This window comes from Mesocricetus auratus, unplaced genomic scaffold (genome assembly GCF_017639785.1).
Source record: "Mesocricetus auratus isolate SY011 unplaced genomic scaffold, BCM_Maur_2.0 contig_10739_pilon_obj, whole genome shotgun sequence".
Lineage (NCBI taxonomy): Eukaryota > Metazoa > Chordata > Mammalia > Rodentia > Cricetidae > Mesocricetus > Mesocricetus auratus.
Window position 1 is genome coordinate 1 of NW_024430056.1, and position 27,718 is coordinate 27,718.

Sequence of the window (27,718 nt, forward strand, 5' to 3'; positions counted from 1 at the left end):
TCTATAGAGTGATAGGGTGAGATAAAACCCACAGCAATTGTCCCTTTGGAATACACGATGAACCTGAGGACATTATCTCTCTGTGTGTTATCCAGGTTCCACCATTACTCTCTGAAGAAGAAGGGATCAGTCAGAAACTCTGAAGTCTACAGGCTGTAATAAAAATGTTCTTCCAGTTCTCAGGTACCCCAAGCACACACACCAGTGGCTCAAGTTCCCATGGCACATCTCTATAATATGGATCTGTACCTGTGTTTAGACTCCATGCATGGAATCTCACTGGCTGTCCATTCATCTTCATGTGGACACTGCTGGAAAACACTTTCCAGATGCCTTGTGCCCTATGATCCGCACTAAATTGTTCCTCCCACATATCCTAAAATTTCTAAAAATTGGTGCGAATCTGATTTGGGTACTAGAAGAGATTGGCAGCTGTACTTCCAATATAGAAATTGTTTTCTCTGTGATTTTATGACTGGGTGAGGGTTCTGGCTACTACGACCCTTGGCTTAGATTTCCTTGGGAGATTCCAACAAAAGGTAAATATACAAACCGTGGTCAGAGGTGGGCTGATCATCTTGAGGTCTGAGCATACAAATACATGCCATACACTTGGAGACAACAGGGAAGAAAGAGATGTGCTAGGTATCTATCTACATCACAGCCTGTTCTCAAGTTCAATTCAAAGATTGAAAAACATCAGTCAAAAATAGAGGGAACAGTCAAAATACAGGTTTATGGATAAGCCATGGAGGAAGATTGTGGTAGTTTAAATGCTATTAGTCCCCAAATTTCATAGCGAGTGTTATTAGGAGGAGTGGCTTTGCTGGAGTGGGTATGGCCTTGTTGGAAGAAGTGTGTCACTGTGGAGGTGGACTTTAAGGTTTTCTATGCTCAGGATCCCACCCAGAATCAGTGGACTTCCGGTTGCAGGAAAGATACAGGGCTCTCAGCAACTCCTCCAGCACCATGTCTGCCTGCATGCTGCCATGTTCCCTGCCATGATGGTAATGGTCTGAACCTCTGAACCTGTAAGCAAGTCACCCCAATAAATGTTTTCACATATAAGATTTGCCATGGTCATGGTGTCTCTTCACAGCAATTGAAACGCTAGGACACAATGAAACCTTATATTTATTGAAGACTATATACATAATGGTAGGGCAGGAAATAGTTGACAAAGAATATTGTAAGATGACACTGTGTTAGGTACATAAGATAAAGGTAGAGATCTATAGAAATCAGGGTATAAGTCTTGCTTCTTCTAGGTAGGCTCTGGTGACACTATGAAAACATAAGAATCTACGTCTAGTTTCCACCAGAGTGTGGATTTCAGTGTTTTCTACTAGACATCCACATTAAAATTGTGTCTGTACTCCAGGGTCATCACATTGTTAAGTTACTTGATGTTTTTAATCATATCAAATTGAAGGTCAACGTCAACGGAGTGGCCAAGTTTAGCTGAAGGTCAACAGAGTTGCTAGGTAACTCAGAATATGAGGGTTTGGAGCAGAGTCTTGAAGCTTATGCTGGTCCTTGTGGTGGTTCCAGTTTCCTCTGAATTGTTGGTGTTAACACACATGAGACCATCTTGTCCTGGATCTCTTGAAGACCAGGTAGCAGTTGGGCACACAATGACTCCTGGGTGCGGCCCACACACCCATCATGCCAGTGTCTGCCCAGATTGTTTCTCTCCTGTGGCCCAGATATCCTGACAGCCATAGCTTCTGCTCCTGGGTCCTCCAAGATAACAAATCTCCTGGGTGTGATGAAGAGAGAATGAGGACTACAACTGTCAAAGTTAAACTTGACTCAGGCTTCTTGGTGTTAAGTTAGCCCCCAGCCCACACTGATTTTGATTGTCCTTCAGTCATCAGCTTCAGAACCCTTGTTTAGGAATCCAAGATTTTTGATGGATGGAATGGTGGGGGTCGGGTTTCAGGTGAATCACAATAAGACCCTGTGCTATCTAATTCTTCTTGATATTAAGGAGAGTGGTTCCTTGTTCCATTAAAGGTCATTGCATAGTCCTTGCTCCCTTGCTGTGAGTGTATCACTGGGTCCTATGGAGAGAGGGTACGGCCCACATACCCTAACATTTAAGCTAGACCCAGGTAGTAGAAGGTACTCAGAGTATGCCATTCTTCAGACACCTCACTCATGGTGTTAATGTGTGTTCAACCTTCTTGGAGCAGTAGGTGTGGCCTAGGTCAGACTTCAAGTCAGCTTTTTATCCTTGCTCTCTGAAAGTCCTCATACAGGAAGACCTGGGCACAGAGGATTTGCTGGGTGCGGCCCACACACCCTTGATCCCAAGCTGTGTTATTGTTATTTGATGTTTATGTGAGGCTCAGATTACTAGAGAGCAATGAGGTCTTAATCCATCTGCTGTGAGATTGTTTGTTGGATGTGTTGTAATAGCAGGTACATCTCACAAACTACAGTGGTACCACAAAGAAGAATCTAGATTAGCATTGATGACAGTTCATGGTCTATGATGTGATGTCAATCATCAGTGCAAGAATGGTTGTGGTTGAGTCCAAATTTCTAAGTGCAATAGCATGGATTGGGTCACAAATGAGGCTATTTGTCCAACAAAATAAATTGACGTGAGAAAATGCCTGGCCTCAGACCAGGTTTTCGTCATGGGTATGTCCATTTCCTTTGGTCATTAAGGTGAGGTTTGATCTGGGTCACAAATGAAGCTATGGTTTGTCCAAAAATATTTGAAGTGAGATAATGCCTGACCTCAGACCAGGTCGGCGTCATAGATATGTCCTTTTCCTTAGGTCATTAAGGTGATATATTGTCCCTTTAAAGACTCCCTCCTTTGTGGTGGGATCTTGTCCTGGGTTGACTAGAGGGTGTGGTCCACACACCATTTAATATTAGTCCAGTCTACTAAGGGTTCAAGGAGGTGCTGGGTTTCCTTTCAGGTCTGCTTATGGCCTTGAACCTGTATCAATAATCAAGTCATTATCAAGTTCCCCTTCTTGGAGGGGATAATGCATCCAGATTTCAGTTAATCAGATCAAGTTCTGGGTTTGCCCAAGATTCTTGGTGAGCAGTCTATGGCTAGAGTATGAGAAATTTTCTTTAAAAAAAGTCAGTCAAGATAAGGTGCAGGGTGCATTGTAACACCCTTTTTGATAAGGTGCATCCATGTTACTGGATTATTTAGGTGAGTCCTTGGCACTTTATGGCAATGTTGTCATCCTTTTTAGCGTGTTGAAGATGTTGGGTTGAATGAAGTGTGTGTGTGAGAGCCACACATCTGGTACTCAGAATGTCACTTATATCAATCATTATAGGAAGCATAGAGGGTTAGTCCAAGGCTATACGTGACAAGTGTGCACTGATGTCTTGGTTAGGTGTAAAATAAGAACTGAAATTAAGGCCTTCTTCAGAGAACCTCATGGTACAAAGTACAACCACGGTGTTGTTTAACTTTAGATTGGCAGTGGGTTCAGGCTTCTTTGGGAGGGGATTAATCTGTGCTGATATTACATTAGTTTTTGTGCCAAAATTTCGTCATTGTTAGGATCAGGATTGTCCTGGGCACACTCATTTTCTTGGTCTGGCCCAGACCACTTTCTCTTGATTGGCCAAGGACAAATTCTCCAGATAATTGTGCTCAGGCTCCTTTAGGGTCAGGGGTTAGCCCAGGCCCACATCTCTTCTTGCTTTGGGCCCGGGCTTTTTCAGGGTCAGGATTGGCCTGGGCACACTCATTTTCTTGGTCTGGCCCAGGCCTCTTCTTTTGACTGGCCCAGGCCAAATTCTCTGGATAATTGTGCTCAGGCTTCTTAAGGGTCAGGGGTTAGCCCAGGCCCACATCTCTTCTTGCTTTGGGCCCGGGCTATTTCAGGGTCAGGATTGGCCTGGGCACACTCATTTTCTTGGTCTGGCCCAGGCCTCTTCTTTTGACTGGCCCAGGCCTAATTCTCTGGATAATTGTGCTCAGGCTCCTTTAGGGTCAGGGGTTAGCCCAGGCCCACATCTCTTCTTGCTTTGGGCCCGGGCTTTTTCAGGGTCAGGATTGGCCTGGGCACACTCATTTGCTTGGTCTGGCCCAGGCCTCTTCTTTTGACTGGCCCAGGCCTAATTCTCTGGATAATTGTGCTCAGGCTCCTTTAGGGTCAGGGGTTAGCCCAGGCCCACATCTCTTCTTGCTTTGGGCCCGGGCTTTTTCAGGGTCAGGATTGGCCTGGGCACACTCATTTGCTTGGTCTGGCCCAGGCCTCTTCTTTTGACTGGCCCAGGCCAAATTCTCTGGATAATTGTTCTCAGGCTCCTTTAGGGTCAGGGGTTAGCCCAGGCCCACATCTTTTCTTGCTTTGGGCCCGGGCTATTTCAGGGTCAGGATTGGCCTCTACACACTCATTTTCTTGGTCTGGCCCAGGCCTCTTCTTTTGACTGGCCCAGGCCAAATTCTCTGGATAATTGTGCTCAGGCTCCTTTAGGGTCAGGGGTTAGCCCAGGCCCACATCTCTTCTTGCTTTGGGCCCGGGCTATTTCAGGGTCAGGATTGGCCTGGGCACACTCATTTTCTTGGTCTGGCCCAGGCTTCTTCTTTTGACTGGCCCAGGCCAAATTTTCTGGATAATTGTGCTCAAGCTTCTTAAGGGTCAGGGGTTAGCCCAGGCCCACGTCTTCTTGCTTTGGGCCCGGGCTTTTTCAGTGTCAGGATTGGCCTGGGCACACTCATTTTCTTGGTCTGGTCTAGGCCTCTTCTTTAGACTGGCCCAGGCCAAATTCTCTGGATAATTGTGCTCAGGCTTCTTAAGGGTCAGGGGTTAAGCCCAGGCCCACATCTTTTCTTGCTTTGGGCCCGGGCTTTTTCAGGGTCAGGATTGGCCTGGGCACACTCATTTTCTTGGTCTGGCCCAGGCCTCTTCTTTTGACTGGCCCAGGCCAAATTCTCTGGATAATTGTGCTCAGGCTTCTTAAGGGTCAGGGGTTAAGCCCAGGCCCACATCTTTTCTTGCTTTGGGCCCGGGCTTTTTCAGGGTCAGGATTGGCCTGGGCACACTCATTTTCTTGGTCTGGTCCAGGCCTCTTCTTTAGACTGGCCCAGGCCAAATTCTCTGGATAATTGTGCTCAGGCTTCTTAAGGGTCAGGGGTTAAGCCCAGGCCCACATCTCTTCTTGCTTTGGGCCCGGGCTTTTTCAGGGTCAGGATTGGCCTGGGCACACTCATTTTCTTGGTCTGGCCCAGGCCTCTTCTTTTGACTGGCCCAGGCCTAATTCTCTGGATAATTGTGCTCAGGCTCCTTTAGGGTCAGGGATTAGCCCAGGCCCACATCTCTTCTTGCTTTGGGCCCGGGCTATTTCAGGGTCAGGATTGGCCTGGGCACACTCATTTTCTTGGTCTGGCCCAGGCCTCTTCTTTTGACTGGCCCAGGCCAAATTCTCTGGATAATTGTTCTCAGGCTCCTTTAGGGTCAGGGGTTAGCCCAGGCCCACATCTTTTCTTGCTTTGGGCCCGGGCTATTTCAGGGTCAGGATTGGCCTCTGCACACTCATTTTCTTGGTCTGGCCCAGGCCTCTTCTTTTGACTGGCCCAGGCCAAATTCTCTGGATAATTGTGCTCAGGCTCCTTTAGGGTCAGGGGTTACCCAGGCCCACATCTCTTCTTGCTTTGGGCCCGGTCTTTTTCTGGGTCAGGATTGGCTTGGGCACACTCATTTTCTTGGTCTGGCCCAGGCTTCTTCTTTTGACTGGCCCAGGCCAAATTTTCTGGATAATTGTGCTCAAGCTTCTTAAGGGTCAGGGGTTAGCCCAGGCCCACGTCTTCTTGCTTTGGGCCCGGGCTTTTTCAGTGTCAGGATTGGCCTGGGCACACTCATTTTCTTGGTCTGGCCCAGGCCTCTTCTTTTGACTGGCCCAGGCCAAATTCTCTGGATAATTGTGCTCAGGCTTCTTAAGGGTCAGGGGTTAGCCCAGGCTCACATCTCTTCTTGCTTTGGGCCCGGGCTTTTTCAGGGTCAGGATTGGCCTGGGCACACTCATTTTCTTGGTCTGGCCCAGGCCTCTTCTTTTGACTGGCCCAGGCCAAATTCTCTGGATAATTGTGCTCAGGCTCCTTTAGGGTCAGGGATTAGCCCAGGCCCACATCTCTTCTTGCTTTGGGCCCGGGCTATTTCAGGGTCAGGATTGGCCTGGGCACACTCATTTGCTTGGTCTGGCCCAGGCCTCTTCTTTTGACTGGCCCAGGCCAAATTCTCTGGATAATTGTGCTCAGGCTTCTTAAGGGTCAGGGGTTAGCCCAGGCCCACATCTTTTCTTGCTTTGGGCCCGGGCTGTTTCAGGGTCAGGATTGGCCTGGGCACACTCATTTTCTTGGTCTGGCCCAGGCCTTTTCCTTTGATTGGCCCAGGCATAATTCTCTGGATAATTGTGCTCAGGCTTCTTTAGGGTCAGGGGTTAGCCCAGGCCCACATCTCTTATTGCTTTGGGCCCTGGCTGTTTCAGGGTCAGGATTGGTGTGGGCACACTCATTTTCTTGGTTTGGCCCTGGCCTCCCTCCTTTGATTGTCCCACACCTATGTTTCCTCTCTAATGGGCCTTGGCTTCTTTAGGTAAGGGAATTCCTTGGTTCCCCATATCTTCTGATATGGGGTCCTGCCTTTTTCAGGGTCAGTGTACCTGTTTATCATTAGGGTGGATGTAGTCAATCCTTTCCAGTCGATGCTTGCCCAAATCTTTGACTAAATCTTGGTCTATTTTCAGCATTTCTGAAAAATTAAAAGAAAAGTCAGGTAGATTTTGATAGTGGAAGATACTAGCATCTGAAATGTTCTCAGAACATTATTGACCTGTCCTCGGGGAAACATGCACAGACACAGACACAAGTAGCCCACAGTTCACATGAAATAATTATACAGTATATAAAGATGAAATATGTAGGAGAGAAAGCTGGTTGGGTAAGTCCTTCCTGTTGCACACCTGACGGTCTATGGTGGAGGGGATATCCATGAGCTCATGTGGAAAGACTGGTCCTTTGACTTTGTGAGATACACATAAGAGAGTCCCACCAAGACACCGTGGTATATTTCCTTCCTGTGGTCTGAACCCTTGATGGAATATCACAGTTACATGAAACAGCAGCAGTTAGTCCTCCCATCATCTATAGGATGCCTTGCTAAGGCAAAGAAGTCTCTACAGATCATCACAAGATCTCTTTGCTATGTGGGGATGGCATCCTCTCTCTGAATGTCATACATGGCCATGTTTAGTGAGGGTATTTCTCTGATCCTTGTTTTTGTAACCCATCTCATGGTCATATCTGCTGTGTCAATCAAAAACCCCTCAGACACCGAATCTGCCTTTGTCACCCCTTTCCAGAGAGCACCCTGCCAAGTACACTGGTTTGAGATCACTTCTTCACCTATAGAATTTTCTGCAATCACTTACCCTAAATACATCTCTGCCCACCTTCTGCTGAGCTAAATCCTGGTCCACTATACTGGTCTCTGCTGCCCTCTGAACTGGGTCACACCCTGAACTATGACAGTGACCCTCATGTGAGGTCACAGAGGCCAGGCCTCACTGTGTCTGTGAAACTCAAAAGCTGTCCATGCACACAGATGTCCTTTGGGCTGGTATTTAGGGGAAGTCCCTGAAGGCTTCTCTTAAGATCATTCTTGGGAACAAGCTCACATCCAGTCTTTCTCCTCCAGGGAACTTTACCCCTGGGACCAACAAGTTCAGTAGGGAAGGGTCATACTCTACCCTAATGTGCACAGTTCACCTCTTGGTGTCTCCTTTCTGCTGCTCAGTTTATTAATAAGTTTCTCTTGTCAAGAGATTTTAAGTGTGCCATCTGCAGTATTTTGGGTGTCCAGCCAATGGAAAATGTTTGGGTACAACCTCTCCCATCACCACTATTAAACATAGCTTGCAGGAGGATTGCCCAGAAAGCAGGATGTCATGAAATTCCCTTACCTGGTCCTGTCTTGAAACAGTCAATGACTTATGAGAATATCACTCTGGATATCTGTATAACAGCAGAGCTTCTTCCTATTGTCATTTGCAAACTGGAGTTCCAAGGCAGGTGCTGGCTCTGCCTCAGCAGCTGTCACCTTTTCTCACAAATACAGGTGGAGGTTAGTTGACAAAATTTGACAAAATCCACTCAGACATACACCCAGATTCAACCACAAATATATGAACACCGGTCTCACAAGTAAAAGGTTAAGTTTGAAAATAAGATGGAACGAGTATGGCATTAGTGTCTGTGGCCATTCTGGGAAGGGTCTATGAGCCAAATGTAAAGATGATTTCCAGGGAGGTTCATGTCCAGAGAAGCCCAAGAGAAGCACCCCTACCTGTGAAGCATGTGCTCCCTGTGTGGATGTCACAAACAGGTGGGTGGTACAATTAATTATCTTTAACATTCTGTAGGCCCAAGCCTTAAGTTGTAGACTATGCACTGAGTTGACACTCTCTTCAGAGGCCTCTCTTCATTAAATTTTACATACAATTTAAATGTAAATATGGATAGGTTAGGGAGATGGCTGTAGTTCTGTTTCTTATTGTGTCCCTGACATCATCCATGCTGGGCCCAACACATAATTATAAAAGATAACGATTGTGCTGTCTAGAAGCAAAGTCCCTTCACACCCCTGCAGTAATGAATTTGAAACACTCCCTACCTGTCCTGACACTGTGGGCTGCCTTAGCTGATGGTTGTCCCTGGCTTGGGCACAATAGCAGAGTTTATTCTGCACCAGCCTGGAGACTGAAGTCTTCTCATGTGATACAGGCTGGGTGTGGACATCCCATGGCCTCATTCTCCAGTGAGATGTGGGTGTTGTCTTCCTGAGTCCTTGTTATACTAGTTCTTTGTCACACATCTTACAGATACTTACTGCAGCTTTTTCTACAGCTATAACACAGGTCCTGTTAAAGAACCACATTGTGCCTCATATCCTTTATCATCCCTGCCTTCCAGTGTAGCACGGTGATATTAAGTTATGACCTCATCCCAGGAATCCTGTGTATATTTCTCCCTCCACAGAGCATAAACATTCCTCTAAACACATCCAAGTAAAACCATGTATAAACACAGAATTAGAAGGGAGAGTACTGCCATGGTGCTTCCTGTGACAGTGACATTGGATTCTGTTCCCTAATCATGGCAGCTGTCTGTGTCTGTCTTATTATAAATGAAAACATTGTTACCACAAGGGACCAGAATTATTAGGGAAGAACAGATATCAGTGCCAGGGATGCTTTGCCCACACTCCCTGAACAACCTACGTGTGGTTGTCTAATGTGGGCATACAGACAGCAACCCTCCATCCTTATCAGCTGGTTCAGAGGCTGGAGTCCTGGTGGGGCTTCATCCCAAGGCCTCTCTCTCTCTGTGAGTGAGAAGGGGTTTCTCTCCATGTGGTCTTGATGGGCCAGTCCAACTGCTATGAGACTTCTGACTCCTGCTCTTAGGATGAGCTCTCCTCAGGCTGGGACATTTCAAATACCTTGCTATGTTTTAGTGTCCCCATTTAAGATCTCAATAAAGAAGTGCCTCAAACTAAGTAAGTCACTCACATGATTAATTTCAGGTAGTGTCCATCCCAGAAAACAGCCCAAACTTACCCAGTCACATGCACTTGCTGTGGTTCAAGCCCTCCTTCTGGACTCTGGCTTGTCCTCAGGTAAGACCCAGGCATTACTAGGGCAGGGTTCAATTGTGAGGTCACAGAGGCCTCAGCCACCTCATTCTGGGAATCCCAGGTCATCCAGACCTCTCAGTTCTCTCCCAGCCTGACCCATCCTTGTTCTTTGCCAACCTATAAATAACAACCATGTGTCTATCTTAGTAGTCCTGTGACTCAGCCACTATCTTTACTAAGATTAAAGAAAGTGTGTCTTTGCTACATTGGGGCCATAAAGTTTAAGGGTGATCCTGTGGTATCCTTCTTTCTATCATTGAATTTCCTCTTTTTCTAGGCTAAGGAGGCAACATCAGGCTTTTAAAACTGACTCATATTAAAAACAAAATGGCATTTTATAAAGGTATGCCATGACAGGGTCAGGAAAATAAGGTTCCAAATCTCTCCCTGGACTATATGTATGGTTTTGAGCTTTATTTTGGTACTAAAGAATCTTAATATTCGAGAATTATAGCTTTTAAGGCTCAAGTTTAACAGGAATAAAATTATAAATCCTAATTCTGTAAAAGAGCTACTAACTTATTATAAACTGTTAAAAAGATATTTAAGATATACATGGTAGTGGTCAGTCATGCTAAGAATAGATGTAATTCATTCACAGAGATGAGCTTAGAAGGAGAAACCAATTATTATTTTCTATTATGTGGTCTTCCATCACTTCATCATACAGTACTTTGTATGTGTGGTCAAAATTAAGCCTGAATCCAAACCAAGCAATAGCAGAGAGACTACATTAATAGCTCCTCCCTGATGATAAGGTTGATGATTGCCTTATATGCTATCCTAGAATATTTATCCAGTGACTGATGGAAGCAGAGACAGATACCCACTGCTAGACACTGAACTGAACTCCTGGAACCCAGTGACAAAGATAGAGGAGTGATGAGCAAAGGGGTCAGGACCATGCTGGTAAAACCCACAAAGACAGCTGACTGGACAAGGGGGAGCTCTTGAACCCCAGACTGATGGCTGAGAGGCCAACAGGGGACTGATCCAGACTCCATGAATATGGGTGTCAGTGAGGAGGCCTCAGAAATCTCTGGGGCCTTGGGTAGTAGATCAATGTTCACCATGGCGTACAAATGATTTTTGGGAACCCATTCCACATGCGGGGGGGATGCTTTCTTAGCCTGGACACATGGGGAAGGGCCTAGGTCCTGCCCTGGATGAAATGACAGACTCTGGAGATCCCCCAAGGAGGGCCTCACCCTCCCTGGGGAATGATGTGGGGATTGGGCTGGGGGCTGGGGGGTGACTGGTGGAGGGACAAGGGAGCAGGGGTGGGGGAGGGAGTTGGGATTGACATGTGAAGTATGCATGTTTCTAATTTAAATAAAAACATATACTGAGAAAAAATTAAGCCTTAAGCAAGTAAAGGAAAGTAAGTTTAAAGTAAGCTTAAAGTCTATTTAATATAAAATAATATTCAAAATCGGTTGTATAAAAATTGGTTATAAAAGATTGAATGCTTGAGTAAAATGGATTGAATTTACAGTGCATCTACAATGCAGGAAAGCCCCCAGGCACAAGCAGTTCAATCTGATGGAGCACAAGTTCCTTTTGATGGAGCACTATCCCATCAGATGAAGTTCCACAAGTCCCTTATTACAAGGGAGGCATGGAAAATAAGATCTGCCAGAAGTCTACTGCTTCTGACGCCAGCTTTATAGACCTGGTCACCTCTGGCTACGTAAGGTCTGGTAGGTCTGACTGGCTGTAGCTAGACCAAACCAGAATAAAACCTCATCCTTATGTAAAGATGAATTACTTCTCGTGTCTCACGTGACATGGGGATGGAGTGTCTTAGTCAACTGAGGATCTCAGAGTCTACACCTATGCCCTAAATGCCTCAAACAACAGACAGGCAAACAACATTACTTTGTCCTCAGTGTCTCTGACTGTTATGGTACCTGGACCCTACTTTCAATTGGTCATAACCTTTACCATGGCATTCAACACACTACCCCATCTTATCTGGGTATTTAATGGACTGTGCCAAAATATCAATACTTTTCACAGAAAGAAAATTTTTTGAACCACAAAAGGTTCTCAAATAGCTAAAGTATTCTGAACAAAGCTGTAGGTATGACAATATCTGTTTTCAAAACATACTAGAAAGTGACATGAATCAAAACAACTAAAGACAGCCAGTGGTGGTGCAGGCCTGTAATCCTAGCCCTTGGAAGGCAGATCTCTGTGAGTTCAAGGCCAGGCTGATCTAGAAAGCTAAAAAACCCCAGTCACTTAAAACCAGACTCATAAACCAGTTGAAAAGAGAACCCAAGAGTGTAAAGCCTGTTTTTAAAACCAGCTGATGTCAATAAAAGCAGTAAAATCACACCCTGGAAAAATACTATCCTTTTATGAAAGGATCTGAGAAAACTGGAAATCTATATGCAAAGAAACTGGATACCTATCTTGTACTGTGCATAAAAGTCAATGGAAAATGGATCAAGACTTAAATGTCAGACATGAAAACCCCCGAAGACAACATAAGGAAAATATTTGGACACTGGTCTGAACAGTTTTTTTTAATTACCCAGAAAGCATAAGTAACCAAGGCAAAAGTGAGTGTTGAGTCTTTACTGAGCTAAGCATGTTTTGATACAACAAAGAAAAAAAAGACAACTACAACATCACAAAATGACAGCCACAGAACTGGAGGTAGGATGGTAGATCATTTGTTGTATTATGGACTAAGTTTTAGAATGTATAAGGGACTCGAGTCAGTTTTTGAAACAACCATGCCAACACATAACCCAAATAAAAAAATGGAACTGCCAAAAAGCATAAGGAAAATGCCCAGCATCATAAATCTTCAGGGAGATGAAACAAAAGCACAACAGGATATCAAATGATAGAGATAGGGGAGACGGAGAAGAGGGACAATGACAGGGATGGGTAGAAAGGGGATAAAGTGGAGACAAGGATGCAAAGAAAGGTAAATTCTCAAGTTCACACAGACTGTGGAAAACACAATGTAGTTCCTTAAACTGAAAGTAAACCACCATATGGCCCAGTGGTCCCATTACTGGGCATATATCTAAAAAGAATGGAAAATGCTCTGTGAAACACTATGAACTCTCATGTTTACTGAATTCATAATCCCAAAGATATTGTGATAGGTGAATGAATAAAAATGTCACGGATCCAGCTAAATGTTCTTCAGTTATAAACATAATGAAATAATGGCATTTACAGAAACATGAATGGTACTGGAGGACATTATGTCTATCAAGGGAAGTAAGTTGGTAAAGAAATACAGATGGCATATGTTCTTACTGTTATCCAGAAGCTAAAATGTTAATATTTAAAAAGGAAAGGATTGAATTATGGTTGCCAGATCTTGGGGGGAGGGTGTATTTTGAATATTTCAAATACAAAGAGGTGATGTTGGAGTTAATAAGATACATCTATTATCTGATTGGGGAAGTACATCAGATAGCACAGTAATTGCTTAGCTGGATACCCAGAACCATATAACCCTGATATAGTTATGACTGAAATTGTAGTTCTTAGGAGGAAGAGAGGAGAATCAGATGTATGAAGTCATCTTCAGCAGTGCAGTGACTTTAAGGCTAGGAGTTATCATCGGTAGCCCATCAGGGTTATCGTTTCCCTGGGTTGCCTCTGACTGCTGGGTTTTGCCTTGTGGCAATCAATCCTGCTTCACCTGTAAACACAACCTCCTTGGCCATCTCCAGTTTGCTTTTTAGCCATCTCAAGGGCAATTAAAGCTTGTGCTTTTGATGTCTGTAGGGGGCAGGGGGTGTAAAGTCACACTGAGGCCTGTCACTGCCAGTTGATGCTTGTGGAGATCTCCCTGCCCAAGGATCCAGTCTCTGTGAGTAAGGACTGGGCCAGGGGTGGGTGGAGAGAGACTGCGAGGGCCGGCACAAGTCCTGTGTCCTCCCAGCGGGTCTGGGTGAGGTGGTGGCAGTGGCCACCTGGGACACTCTGTCCCTTTGGCTTGGTTCACTTTGGGGGGAAGGAAGCCGCCTTCCCACCAGGCGACTCATTCTAATGGGTTTCCCGTCGGATTCCTGCTTCCACGAGGCGCAGGACGCAGGGGAGAGGGGGAATGAAAAAGGAGGTGGGCCCAGAGGACAGGGGTTAGGGCAGCGGGAGAAGGATGCACAGGGATCTCCTCCAGCCCGCCAGGGGTGGGGCACCGAGCACTGGAGCACGAGGCACCTTCAACGCAGACCACAGCCCCGCCCCGGCCGCCCCGCCCCGCCCCGGCCGCCCCGCCCCGGCCGCCCCGCCCCGGCCGCCCCGCCCCGGCCGCCCCGCCCCGGCCGCCCCGCCCCGGCCGCCCCGCCCCGGCCGCCCCGCCCCGGCCGCCCCGCCCCGGCCGCCCCGCCCCGGCCGCCCCGCCCCGGCCGCCCCGGCCCGGCCGCCCCGCCCCGGCCGCCCCGCCCCGCCCCGGCCGCCCCGCCCCGGCCGCCCCGCCCCGGCCGCCCCGCCCCGGCCGCCCCGCCCCGGCCGCCCCGCCCCGGCCGCCCCGCCCCTCTCGGAAGGAGCGGCCCCGCCTCCTTCCCCTCCCCCTCCTTCTTCCCTTCCTCCCGCGACCCGACCGACCTGTGCGCGCCTAAGGCCCCGCAGCCTAGCGCCGAGTTCCAAGCGGCCAATCCGTCGCTCGTGGCTCCACTCGCCGTTGTGTAAGGTGCGAGGGCGAGCGGGCTGGGGAGAGAGAGACGGAGGCAGGGACGGAGGCAGGGACGGAGGCAGGGACCGAGACAGGGACGGAGACAGGGACGGAGACAGGGACGGAGGCAGGGACGGAGACAGGGACGGAGGCAGGGACGGAGACAGGGACGGAGACAGGGACGGAGGCAGGGACGGAGACAGGGACGGAGGGAGACAGGGACGGAGACAGGGACGGAGGGAGGCAGGGACGGAGACAGGGACGGAGGGAGACAGGGAAGCCGCCCCTCGCCGCCAGTGCCCGAATGGAAGCCCGCGCGCGGCGGAGCGGGCTCGGGAAAGCTCTCTCGGGGCCTGCTGCCTCCTCCCCGGGACTTTTTCCCCCCCGCAGTGCCCCGGGGCGTTCAAAGTGCAAGCTGAGCCTCTCGCTCTCAACTCCTTTTGCAGAAATGAGGTTTGGGGGAAGTTTTTTGTTGTTTGTTTTCTTAACTCGGAGCCTCTTTTTTTTTCTTCCCGCGCAGAAACCCCATAGCCCGCCATGGAGCGTGCCTTTACCCCGCTGCGGCCCCTGCTACCCACCGGTACTGTATCATCCCCTTCCCGGAGGTGCTGCTGCTGCTGCCCTTGCTCCACCCCGGCCTCCCGTGTTCTCCCGCCTCGTGGGCAGGCCACCCAGCCTCCCTCGCGGGCCTCTGGTTCCCCTGTGTGGAAAGCGGACACTGAGTATTAGTCTTCGCCCCATAGACCCTTTGTGAGGGCCTAGGGAGGAGTTGACAGAGTTTTGTGTCCTCCTGACCCGATGTTCCAAGAGTTAACAAACGCCTGAGATGCCAAACACATAACTCCCAGCAGCTCAACCTTCCATACTGCAGGGGGAAAAACAAAAACAAAAACCCAAAACATGAGGGACAGGGAGAACTGCCTGCTGTCAGGGACACATTTCTAGTCACCTGAAAAATAGCCTGAACTTAGTACAAGAGTAGCAAACGGTTATCTAAAAGTCTGAAAGGTTTAACGCTAAGGATTTAAATTATAATTGTGCGTGCGTGCGTGCGCGCGCGTGCGTGTGTGCGTGTGCTGGGGATCGATCCCGGAGCCTTGAGCACACTAGACAAATACTTTCATCAGTAAACTGAATTCCCAACCTCAAGGATTTGTATTTCTCAAACTTTGAAATTATTGCCCTCCACGTGTGTCGAATGAGTTGTGTTAGTAGCATTCTTTCTAATGTAAATTGTGAGGCTAGATGTATTTAGTTTTCAAATTGGTTTTCCTGTCTATGCGTGTGTGTGTGTGTGTGTGTGTGTGTGTGTGTGTGTGTGTGTAGGCACATGTGCAGATGTCAACCTTGAGTGTCATCCTTCAGGCCCTGATCACTTTGTTTTCTCTCACTCACTGGCCTGGAAATAATTGATTAGGCTAGGCTGGCTGCCTGGCCAATGGATAGGATCCCCTGTGGCCACCTCCCTAGAGCTAGCATTAAGTGCCCATCACTATGCCATGTATTTGTATGTGGGTTCTGAGGTTGAACTCAGCTCTCCCTGCTCTCCTGACTGAACTGTCTTCCCCGGCCCCTATTTACAGATTACTGCTTATTGTGTTTGCACTGTGTGGGATTTTGGGTTAACCATCAGTTTCAGAAGAAAGCATCATTTTTGGAATGGCCTTTAGTTTTTACAAGCACGTGAATTCAGGGGTCTTGTTCTGAGGTTTGAATTTGATTTTTGCTTATCACCAGTACATCCTGGGCGTGCTGGTAGGAAAAATCCAAAGGTTACAGTACTAGCAGTAGGTGACATTGACTTCTTAGTCTTAGTCATTCATTGTGCTCATGTACCCCTTTAGGGCTGAGATGGTTTGCAATAAACATAGGGCTATGTGAGTCTTGAAACTGTGAACATGCAGGAGTCTTGTCTGTACATACTAAGAGGGCTACCATGTCACTAGTGCATGTGCTGTTGGGGAACCACCCTTGTATACATACAGTGCATCATCGATACCTTTTTAGCATACACACACACACACATACACACACACAGGAAAAGAATGAAAGAATGAGGATTAAAACTCATTTTTTTTCTTTTTCTTTCTTTTTTTTTTCTTTTTTTTTTTTTTTTGGTTTTTCGAGACAGGGTTTCTCTGTATTGCTTTGGAGTCTGGCCTGGATCTCGCTCTGCAGATCAGGCTGGCCTCGAACTCACAGAGATCCGCCTGCCTCTGCCTCCCGAGTGCTGGGATTAAAAGCATGCGCCAACAACGGGCCGGCTCATTTTTGTTTCTTCCTAAACTTGATTATAATGTTTCCTGTTTGTTACTATAAACAGTTTTTCAGACATTAAGCATCGCAACATCTTGAAAATTAAATTTCACAGTTCTTAATTACCTAATAATGGCAGAGCCAACAGCATTTCCAAAAATAAACATTTGATCCCGGTGGACTTACTGACCTTCAGATGTCTTAACTAAAATGTGAGGGTGTTACTGTCCAGAGGCGGCCAGTGCTCTCTGTCTTGAAGAAAGAGCCACAGGGTGAGTGCTTTAGATGACCCTGAAGCATTGGAGTCTCTAGTGACATTTTAGTCCTGCTGCCTCCTGGTTCCCATCCTCCTGGTTCCCGTCTGCCCAGCAGAGATACATCTCGAGGCTACTGGGACTACCATCATCAGCTAATACCCGTAAAGCAGTGAAACTCATAGCAGATTGAGTAACAAACTGAGAGAGACAGCGGCCATGGGAGTTCAGGGTCGGTGCGGAGACAGAAATGGCAATGTCCAGGAAGTGGAGGGTTGCCTTCATTTCTATTACGTACTCAGCAGGGAAGCCTTGGCTCCTCTGTTTGGAACATTTCTAAGTTGATACTGCAGCAAGGTTTGTAATGCTGTGGTGTCCCATGTCAAGTACAAAACCTCAAGAGACAGAAGCCAGTGCTCCTGTGGTGGTTCTCAAAACTTCTTCCTCTGCGGATTCCTGTCTCATTTCTAGCCTTGGCCATGAAACAAGGTTCCAGGCATGATTCTGTTGACATTAGATGTAGTAAAACTGAGTAGTTGCTATGAGACCAGTGCAGTGCCTAGTTCTTTATAGTAATTTAAGAAGTATTGGAGTGCTGGGCGTTGGTGGCACACGCCTTTAATCCCAGTACTTGGGAGGCAGAGGCAGGCGGATCTCTGAGTTCAAGGCCAGCCTGGTCTATAGAGCGAGTTCTAGGACAGCCTCCAAAGCAATACAGAGAAACCCTGTCTCGAAAAACCAAAAAAAAAAAAAAAGTAGTGTTGGAGTTTATTTTTTATTGAAGGGATTTTTTTTAATCAAGCAAATAAAGCCTTTTTTAAACTGCTAATATTTTATGGTAGTCTTCTGGAAATAGCTGTTACCATCAGGTCTGCTCCAGCAGGAGAGGGTTTCCCTAGAAAAATTGTTATAGTTCGGCTCCAGTCTGTTGGAGAGCAAGTGTAACAACTTTAGTTCAGCCAGGGGAAGGTTTCCCCAACAAAAAGTGTGACAGCCTTGCTCCACTCGGATCCCCTCTGCCCAGGGTTGTCTCTCTGCTCCGACAAAAGAAGGTCTCACCCAAACCTCATGAAAGAGATTTACTGGGAGGGAAGAATCCAGGAGAGTGACTGCCTTCTACCAGGGTGACAGAGGGCACCTGGGCACCAAGAACAGTCACAAGCTGAACAGACGCAGGGTTTATATAGGGACTCTTAGGGGGTGGAGTTTTTCCATGTTGGGGACTGGTCAGATTTCAGTCCCTGAGCTCAGACTGGGTAGATCTCCTGCTCAGGGATTGGTAAATTTTCTGCACAGGTTTGGGGTCAGATATGACTCTGGTTTCAGGGTCAAAGTGTGTTTCTTTTTTTTTTTTATTTTGGTTTTTAGGAGACAGGGTTTCTCTGTATTGTTTTGGAGGCTGTTGGAATAGCTGGGCCTTGAACTCACAGAGATCCACCTGCCTCTGCCTCCCGAGTGCTGGGATTTAAAGGCGTGTGCCACCACCACCCGGCTCAAAGTGTGTTTCTTTCACTGGTCCTTTTTAGCATTTTGGCTCTGATTTTAGGGCCAGGGTGTATTTTTTTCACTGGCTTTGATTTCAGGGACAAAGTGTGTTTCTTTGGCACTGGTTTCAGGGTCAGGGTGCATTTCTTTGGTTCTGGTTGCAGGGCCAAAGTATGTTTCTTTGGCTCTACTCACGGTGTGTTTCTTTAGCTGGCCCTTTATCCTTAAACCACTGTTTTTGGTACTTAGAGTGTAGTCAAATCTATTCTAGTGTTCATATTCTCCTCCTCTGCTGAGTCCTGCCAGTGCCTAGTGCCCATGATTCAAGATTAAATTGAACCTGGGAACTCAAGCTAAGTTTCTCTAGAGAGTTCTTACTGACACTCTGTGGCGCTTTTGTTCTGGGTAGCTTAGAGTTCAAAGCAGGAACTGAGAAACAATAAAAAAAACACAGATAGTATTTCTCATTACAATCACCGATGTGCTCAGGTCTCTTGGCAAAATGAGAGCTGTTTGTTTAATGCCCTTGAATGTTCTAAGCTACATTGCTGAAGCGTTGGGACAATCTTGGCCAAGGCAGGCAGACCCACTCCTCCCAGGAGAGCAAACAAGCGTGAAAATCTTATTATTTTCGGTCTACTTCTCACCCCTTTCCTATAAACTCATTAAGAGCAGTGTAAAGCTTCTGTTGATACGGAAGACGATAGGTGGAGTTCACGAATCATTGAAAGTACAGGTAATATGTGATAGCTGCCAGTGCCCCCTGAAAGGAAAGGAGCCGGGGGAACCAATGTGGCCAGCTCCACTGCTTTTAATCTCCCAAAAGGTCATCCAACTGTTGTGGGACCAAGTGAGAATCACTTATAATATTGGCGAACACATACCAGGAGATGTTCACAACCAAAAGCTTATAGCAGTAAATCTTAACAGCAGCTCAGGTTTTGTAAAACTGCTGTTCAAAGTTCCTTCATTTTTACATTTAATTCTCTACACAGAAAAACTCTCTCTCAGAAAAACAAATTGTGTGTGCCTGTGTGTGTGTGTTTGTGTGTACATATATATGATTCTTTCTCTCATACTTTTTTTGTTTCTTTTTATTTTGCTAAGTAACATTTTTTTTGTTTCAGTTTTAAATTCTCTGCTTGAAATTTTACAGCTTTTCAACCTCCTCTCCCACTTAGGGTCTTATAAATCCTGGGAGGCAGAATGCTTTCACTTTCGCAACGGCTTAAGGGATAATGATGACCTTGAATGGGGCGACATTTTTGTAAGCAAGAACCAAAAGTAAGGGAGTACTCAGAGAGCTAAACCTCTTTAATTATACCCAGCCCTCTTGACCTTTATATACAAATTTCCCTTTAATAAAAATAAAGTGTCCAGGTGGGAGGCCGAGACAGGTGGATCTCTGAGTTCAAGACCAGTCTGAAAAACAAGTTCCTATCTCCTCATTGTGAAGGTATTTGGCTTCTTGGTGCCTCTTCAAACCTTTAGAAATTGCCTCTCCCACCGAATCTTCTATATCTTGATCTTTATATTCAATATTAACTGTATACAAGACCCATTCACCCAATGATGCTGATCTGATTTTTAATGGCCAAAGTACCTGTTTGCATTATGGATTTGCATTCTCCTAAGCTAGAGATTCTATAAGGATTCACCTAGAATCTGAATCAGTTACCTGTAATTCTATTGCTCTGGACAATCTTTGTCAGAATTCAGTGAACCTTTCTCTCAGTCCTTGTACCACCTGGTATAAGGTTCTATCCTCTTTCCTAGTTCATGTACCTTATTCAAAGTATTCAGAGCTGCTGTATGGCATAAAGACGAGATGTGTTTGTCATATTCAGCCTGAGCCTGTAGGTCACCATAAGCACCCTCAGCCATAATTTTATCTTGGGGAGCTTCATAGCCTTTCATTAGGCCTTGAAGCTTGAGGGACTTTGCTACCTCCCTCCATAAAGCTCTTCATTGTATTTGAGATGAATTTTCTAGTATCATACAGCTTAGATCAATTGACTCCAATCCTTTGGGGTCACCCTATTCACACTCGCCCCAGACTTCAGTAATTCCCTGACATAAGGAGAGTGACTCCCATAACAAACAATGGTTTATTCGATCCCCTTAAGGTCTTTCATCTGTATTGGTTCCCACTGATAAGCAACGGAACCATTAGGATGCCTCCTTGTTGCTGGTTTTTCAGTCATAGATACTGGGAAGGCCTAGGAGATGGCATAACAACCTTATCTTCCTGGTGTCTGAGATGTGTAGGTAAACCTCTATGATGACCTGTTGCTTGTGCATCTGATTCTGGTGTATCAGATTGTAAGTCATCTAAGACCTGCAGTCCAGCAACCACCAGTTTTCAGAGTGATTGAATTTCCTGGGTCAAAAAATTTTCTAAGGACTTCATAGAGTCTGTCCATTTCTTGGATTTATCATTTATACGTGATTCCAAGCATTTAATATTCTCATCCTTAAATATTATCTAAATGGCATGTAAGTTACCTTCTAGAAACAGTGTTCTATCTGATAACAGGTCATTATCCTCAGACATGGAATGAATTGTTTCAGTAAGTTTAACAATCTCGTTTTCCAGCTTTCAAATTTTATTAGTTGAGTCATCAGACATGGAACAAGTTGTTTCTGCCAGCATGATAATATCCTGCTGAATTGATTCCATTTTGGCCATAAGGGCAGTGGGCATGGAATCAATTCTGCCTTGTAAGTTGTTATGTTTGAGTTCCAAGGTATTTACTTTGTTAGACATTTCCCCATTGACCTGAAGACTTTGAATTTTTGTCTTTAATTTACCAATAGTTTGTAAAGCTTCCCTGCCCTATGATTAAGCCCTCTCTTCTAGGATATCATGTGGATTATGAATCTAATCACTAGCATTAGAGAAAAGAGATGGAATCCAGTTCGGCCGAAGAAAACCGCACCGAGCAGGAGAACGGGACTTAGGAGGGCCTCTGGGGTTACTCAGATGCACAGGGTTGTAGGCCACACATGTAGGCTGGCACCCGGCCAGGGAGGGAGGCAGCGGATCTGGAGGCTTGGTAAATTTACTTGCTGATACCGGATAATGTGGAAATAATAAATTACACAAAATAGGGGTGTCCTATGATATTTTGTTGAGGAAGCAATCACTTACGTGAGAAGTCAAGAAAGCCGAGAACCAAAGTGTAAAGAGAAGCCTTTTCCTTGAGAGAAGTCTTCCCGCCAGCCTGGTTCTAGAGCCGCATCAGTCCCAAATAAACACACAGGAGGCTATATTAATTATGAAGTTGTTGGCCTTGCTTGTCTCTTACTGGCTAACTCTGACTTAAGTAATTACCCCATAATTGTTAATTCAAGTATGTCTCTTACCAGAGAAGTTTCCGGGCTTCCTACCCCATGGCGTTACATCTGGACTCTCTGTGTTTCTCCTACCCAGAGTCCTTCTGGACTCCTAGTCCCTCCTGTCTTGGTTTCCTATTGGCTCAACAGTGCTTTATTGACATAATCACAGGACCTCCCACATCACCAAAGGTGTGCACACTGTTCTCCAGGCCAAACCCTGACCACAAAGAGAGAGAGCCTCATCCTCCTAGATATTTTTATCCCCTGTATGTTCTATGTGCCTGTGAACAAACCCAAATGGATGTGGTCAGCGTTACGGGTATGTAGACCTCTCCTTACAAGTAGCCAGGCAGGAAGATAGGCAGGGCTACCAGATGAGGAGAATTCTGAGAAGAGTGAAGGCAGGGAACAGTCGTAAGAGGGAAAGATGCCAAAGGAGTAACATGCCAGAGCTTTACAGTAAGCCACGGCCTTGTGGCAATACATAGTTTAATACAAATGGGTTAATAATTAAGAGAGAGGTAGCCACTAAGGGCCTGAGCAATCAGCCAAATAACTTATAAACAGTATTTTCTGCTGAATAGTACTCCATTGTGTAAATGTACCACATTTTCTCTATCCACTCTTCAGTTGAGGGGCATCTAGGTTGCTTCCAAGTTCTGGCTATTACAAATAATACTGCTATGAACATAGTGGATCAGACATCCTTGTTGTATGAATGGGCATCTTTTGGATATATGCCTAAGTGTGGAGTTGCCTGGTCTTGTGATAGGTTTATTCCCATTTTTCTGAGGAATCTCCATACTGATTTCCAAGGTGGCTGTATAAGTTGGCACTCCCATCAGCAGTGGAGGAGTCTTTCCCTTTCACTACAACCTCTCCAGCATAAATTGTCATTGGTGTTTTTGATTTTAGCCATTCTGACTGGAGTAAGATGGTACCTCAGAGTTGTTTTGATTTGCATTTCCTGGATGGCTAAGGATGTTGAGCACTTTCTCAAGTGCCTCTCAGCCATTTTAGACTCCTCTATTGAAAATTCTCTATTTAGTTCTGTAGCCCACTTTTTAATTGTATCCTTGGTATTTTGATGACTTCCTCTTGAGTTCTTCGTAAATTTTGGAGATCAGCCCTCTGTCAGATGTGGGATTAGTGAATAGCTTTTCCCATTGTGTGGGCTGCCTTTTTGTCTTGCTGACTTTGACCTTCCCTTACAGAAGCTTCTCAGTTTCATGAGGTCCCATTTATTAATTGTTGACCTCACTGTCTGTGCTACTGGTGTTATGTTCAGGATGCTGTCTCCTGTACCAATTCGTTCAAGGGTACCACCCACTTTCTCTTCTAAGAGGTTCAGTGTGGCTGGATTTATGTTGAGGTCTTTGATCCATTTGGACTTAAGTTTTGTACATGGAGGTAGACATGGATCTATCCGTATTCTTCTACATGCCATCGTCCAGTTATGCCAGCACCATTTGTTAATGATGCTTTTTTTCCATTGTATATTTTTAGTTTCTTTTTCGAAGATCAGATGTTCATACATGTATGGGTTAATATCATGGGGTTCAATTTGATTCCATTGGTCTACGTGTCTATTTTTGTGCCAATACCAAACTGTTTTCAGGACTACAGCTCTATCATACAGCTTGAGGTCAGGGATGGTGATGCCTCCAGATGTTGCTTTGTTGAGTAAGGTTGTTTTGACTATCCTGGGTCTGTTTTTTTTCCATACAAAATTGATTATTGTTCTTTCAAGTTCTGTGAAGAATTGTGCTGGTATTTTAATGGGGATTGGATTGAATCTGTAGATTGCTTTTGGCAGTATTGCCATTTTTACTACATTGGCGCTGCCTATCCAAGAGCATGGGAGATCTTTCGATATTCTGAGGCCTTCATAAATTTCTTTCTTTAAAGACTCAAAGTTCTTGATATATAGGTCTTTCACTTGTTTGGTTAGCGTTACCCAAGGTATTTTATGTTGTTTGTGGCAATTGTAAAGGGTGATGTTTCTCTGACTTCTTTTTCAGCCCTTTTATCACCTGTATATAGTAGGGCTACAAATATCCTTGAGTTGATCTTGTAGCCTGCCACTTTGCTGAAGGTGTTAATTAGCTGTAAGAGTTCCCTGGTAGAGTTCTTTGGGTAAACTATCATATCATCTGCAAATAGTGAAAGTTTGACCTTTTTCTTTCCAATTTGTATCCCATGCCCTTGCTCTCCTTTTGTTGTCAAATGGCTCTAGCTAGAACTTCAATTACAATATTGAAAACCTATGGAGAGAGTGGACAGCCTTGTCTTGTTCCTGATTTTAGTGGAATTGTGTTGAGTTTCTGTCTATTTAGTTTGATGCTAGCTGTTGATTTGCTGTATATAGCTTTTATTATGTTTAGGTATGTTCCTGTTATCCCAGATCTCTCCAGGACTTCATCATGAAGGGGTGAATGATTGTTTTGAATTGTTTTTGGATCCGATTTGCCAGTATTTTATTGAGTATTTTTGCATCAATGTTCATGAGGGATATTGGTCTGAAGTTCTCTTTCTTAGTTGTGTCTTTGTGTGGCTTGGGGATCAAGGTTATTGGAGCCTCGTAGAAAGAGTTTGGCAAAGACCCTTCTGCTTCTATTGCGTGGAATACTTTGAGAAGTGACCGGCTGTTTATTTTGTGTCTTCCCAGGAAAAGTCACAAACAGCATGAGAAAACGAACCTGCATAACCTGACCCTGAAATGCATCAGAATCTGTCCACAGTCTGGAGAAGGTGTCAGCACTCTGCTGATCACATCCATTGGCAGAGATGTGTTGGTCTATGTCTTAGTTAGGGTTACTATTGCTGTGAAGAGACACCATGACCATAGTAACTCTCATAAACAAAGACATTTATTGGGGGGGACTTATAGTTTCAGAAATTTAGTCCATTATCATCAGGGTGGGGCATGGTGCTGAACAGAAAGACATGTAGCCAGGGCTGAGCATCCTGCATCTTGATTGGCAGGCAGCAGGAAGTGACTGAGTGTCCTGCATCTTGATTGGCAGGCGTCACGACATGAACTGAGACACTGGCTGTGGCTGGAGCATATGTGAGACATCAAAGCCCACCCCACAGTGACACACTAACTCCAACAAGGCCATACCTTCTCCAACAGTGCCACACCTACTGATAGTGCCACTCACTATGTGCTTATGGGGGTCAATTACATTCAAACTGCCACAGTATATAGCCTCTACTCACTCCAAATCCATTTAGTAAGCCGTTGGTATGATGTTTTAGCAGCTTGTGTTTTTTTTGCAGTTCCCTCATTTTTGCTTTTAATTCTCCTAACACAGTAGCCATGTTTTAAAGTATTAATTCTTCTCATAAGTTAGACAGAGTGATGGAGCATAGAAAAACTGAGACAAAAATTTTGGGTCTGAAGTAGGCAGGCCAAATCCCATCTCAGAGCTGAAACAACACATGACAATATGTTTTTTTAATATTATCCATACTCAAAGAGCATTTGAACCAGAGATTTAAGGAACTCAGTGGTGGTATCTGTGCCTTTACAACTAACAAAGGCAGACCACAGGCATAAGGCAAGGAAACCCAAGAACACAAAGAATGTCGCCTCTCAGAGGAAGCAGACTTGGGTACTTACTGCCATTGCAGGCTCCTGTGTAATCTTCTCAAAGACATTTAGCTATCTGAACTGCGCCCGTTGGTATTCTCTGTTAGCATTGTCAAAGGCTGAAGTTTCTAATAACATCTATCTAAGATCAGACTCAGAAATAGTCTCTTATGCCACCAAGCCGTGAAATGAAGGAATTCAGCAGGATCAAACAAGCCCTGGCCAGCTTGCCCCAGTCATGGGGGAGAGTTGCTCTGTTTCAGCTATCCCTCTCAACAATCCCATCAAACATGGAGATGCAGGTCTGTAAGAGGAGATGGTTTGTTTAAAATCCTTAAGTATCGTATAGGGAATAGGCCCCTATTCTGCTCATATTCCCCTCTTAGGAAAATTATCATCAACTCTGGGTCTAACGAGTTAGAAATGTGTTGGCACTTCAAAGAGGCACAGAGAGGTACACCCCAGGATCCTGTTACTTTTAGGCTGAGTCCCAGGGCTGTTGCAGAAACACAGCTGCAGGGATGCAGAGGAATGAATGGGGAACAGAGAACTTTTCATCTTTTGAATCATCAAGGGAGGCAGATCACCGGGATCCAGTGATCGGGATGTCTTCTGTACATATGTTTCTTTTATTGTTTGATGAATAAAATACTGTAGTCTATAGGGCAGCAAGATAAGCGGGTCTAGGAGATGCGGAAGATTATGGGAAGTGGAGGCAGAGAGAAGTCATCTTGTGATCCCGGGAAGAGAGGACACAAGTGAGGCATTCTCCAGTAAGATAAGACCATGTAGAAATATCGATTAGTAGTTATGGGTTAATAATTAAGACAGAGATAGCCAATAAGAAGCCCAAGTTAATGGTCAACAGTTTCATAATTGATAGAGTGCCCGTGTGTTCATTTGGGGCTGACACGGCTGTGTGATCAACCTGGCAGAAAGAACATCCATAACAATCCAGGGAACCAAAGAGGAAGGTGGAGATCCTTTGCATCGTCTCATTCCTTCTGAAAGAGCTGCCTGTCTGCTGGTGTCTCCTCCTCCAATAGGACAGAGTCATTTCCAATGGCTGAATTCTAACGTGAGGGAAGTATGTGAGCAGACACATCCTGCCTGTGGAGGAGCTTGTCTAAAAGAACATGGACATCTTCCCATTGCTTGTGGGCAATGTTCCTGTGCTGACAGAAGTAACTGTATTGTATATATGCTCAGACAGGTCATAGAAACTTTGTTTTTTCTATTTTAAAATTATTAAGAATTTGAGATAAAAAGATCTAAAGTTATAAGTATAATACAACCTACTTATGGAAGGCTAAAGTTTCAGAACTTAAATTCAAATTATGTACAACTGTATCACAAATCTGGAACCTGAGTATGCCTTGAAAAATGCCCATGAGTCAAAATAAGCATTTCTCATAAAACATCATTGAACATTTACTTCATATCTGGTCAGTGAGTGTTTAATGAATTTAGAGCAGTGGCAGAGGAGTTAGCTCAGTTCACAGAGACTGACCTAGCATGCAAGAGGTCTTTGGTCTGATCCCCATGGCTACAAACACCCAGCAGGGGGGGTTGGGCTTATTCCTCTAACCAGCAGTTCAGAGGTTGAAGCAGGAGCACACAGAGATGTTGTTCTAACCCTCTCATCAGCCTCCCTGGAAACTATGGCTCCAAACAAAAACTAAAGTTATGTGTTTGCTCTTCTAGCTTGTTGTATGTTTGTTTCTTTTGGTTATGTTCGTTTGAGATAGGGTCTCTCTACATAGCTCCTGGAATTCACTATGTGGACCAGACTGGCCTCAAACTCTTTGCCTCCCCAGTGCTGGCAATAAAGGTGTGTGCCACCATGCCTGTCTCTTCTAGCTTTATTCGTTTGTCCTTCAATTTCTTTTTTAATTTATATATTTTATGCATATTAGTATCTGTCTGCAAGGAGATCTGAACAGCCTGCTAAGAAGATTGTGATGATGAACATTTTGTTTAGAGGATAATTTAGTGTGCCAGGCTTGTAAACAAAAAGATGCTTTTAGCTTGTAAAAGCCATGAGGAGGTTATTCCTTGAACTTACCCTGTCAACTAGCCTGAGATGGACAACTGCCTGGTGTAATTGGGCTGTTCTTCAAAACTGCTAGTCATTGCAAAATATTTCACAGTCTCAGCTATTCTTACAAGGTTATTAGGGTCATAACATTAAAGAGTCTAACTCCAAGTTCCACCTTTTTATGAAACACTTGCTTGAATGGATGAGACTCTGGCTACATATCTGAGATTATCTGTTACAAAATCAAACCTTGCCCACGCTGAAATATAAATAATCATAGTTTTGTGGCTTTTACCTTTATAAACCTTGGACTAACAATAGCCAGGACCTTACCTTACTTTCTCGGTGTCCATCCTGCCAGTCTTTTTAAATAAAAGCCTCTAATTTACTAAAACCATAACGAGTCAGACTGCTGAATCTCTG

General features: G+C 45.2%; 2 long non-coding RNA genes across 3 annotated transcripts; one reads left to right on the forward strand and one right to left on the reverse strand.

Annotated features, from left to right (window-relative positions):
* Window positions 1-1,116: 1,116 nt before the first annotated feature.
* LOC121138028 lies at window positions 1,117-14,423 on the reverse strand. Of its 2 annotated transcripts, XR_005875256.1 has the most exons (5): window positions 14,262-14,423; window positions 9,604-9,797; window positions 7,948-8,084; window positions 6,649-6,737; window positions 1,117-1,759 (listed from the first exon to the last, which is right to left on the reverse strand). It is a non-coding gene; the product is annotated as an uncharacterized LOC121138028 (long non-coding RNA). The 2 variants fall into 2 exon arrangements; XR_005875257.1 differs by lacking the exon at window positions 9,604-9,797 and having other exon boundaries at window positions 14,262-14,422.
* On the forward strand, window positions 14,202-27,427 carry LOC121138029. The gene is made up of 3 exons (XR_005875258.1): window positions 14,202-14,346; window positions 14,849-14,908; window positions 24,331-27,427. It is a non-coding gene; the product is annotated as an uncharacterized LOC121138029 (long non-coding RNA).
* The last annotated feature ends 291 nt before the right edge of the window (window positions 27,428-27,718 follow it).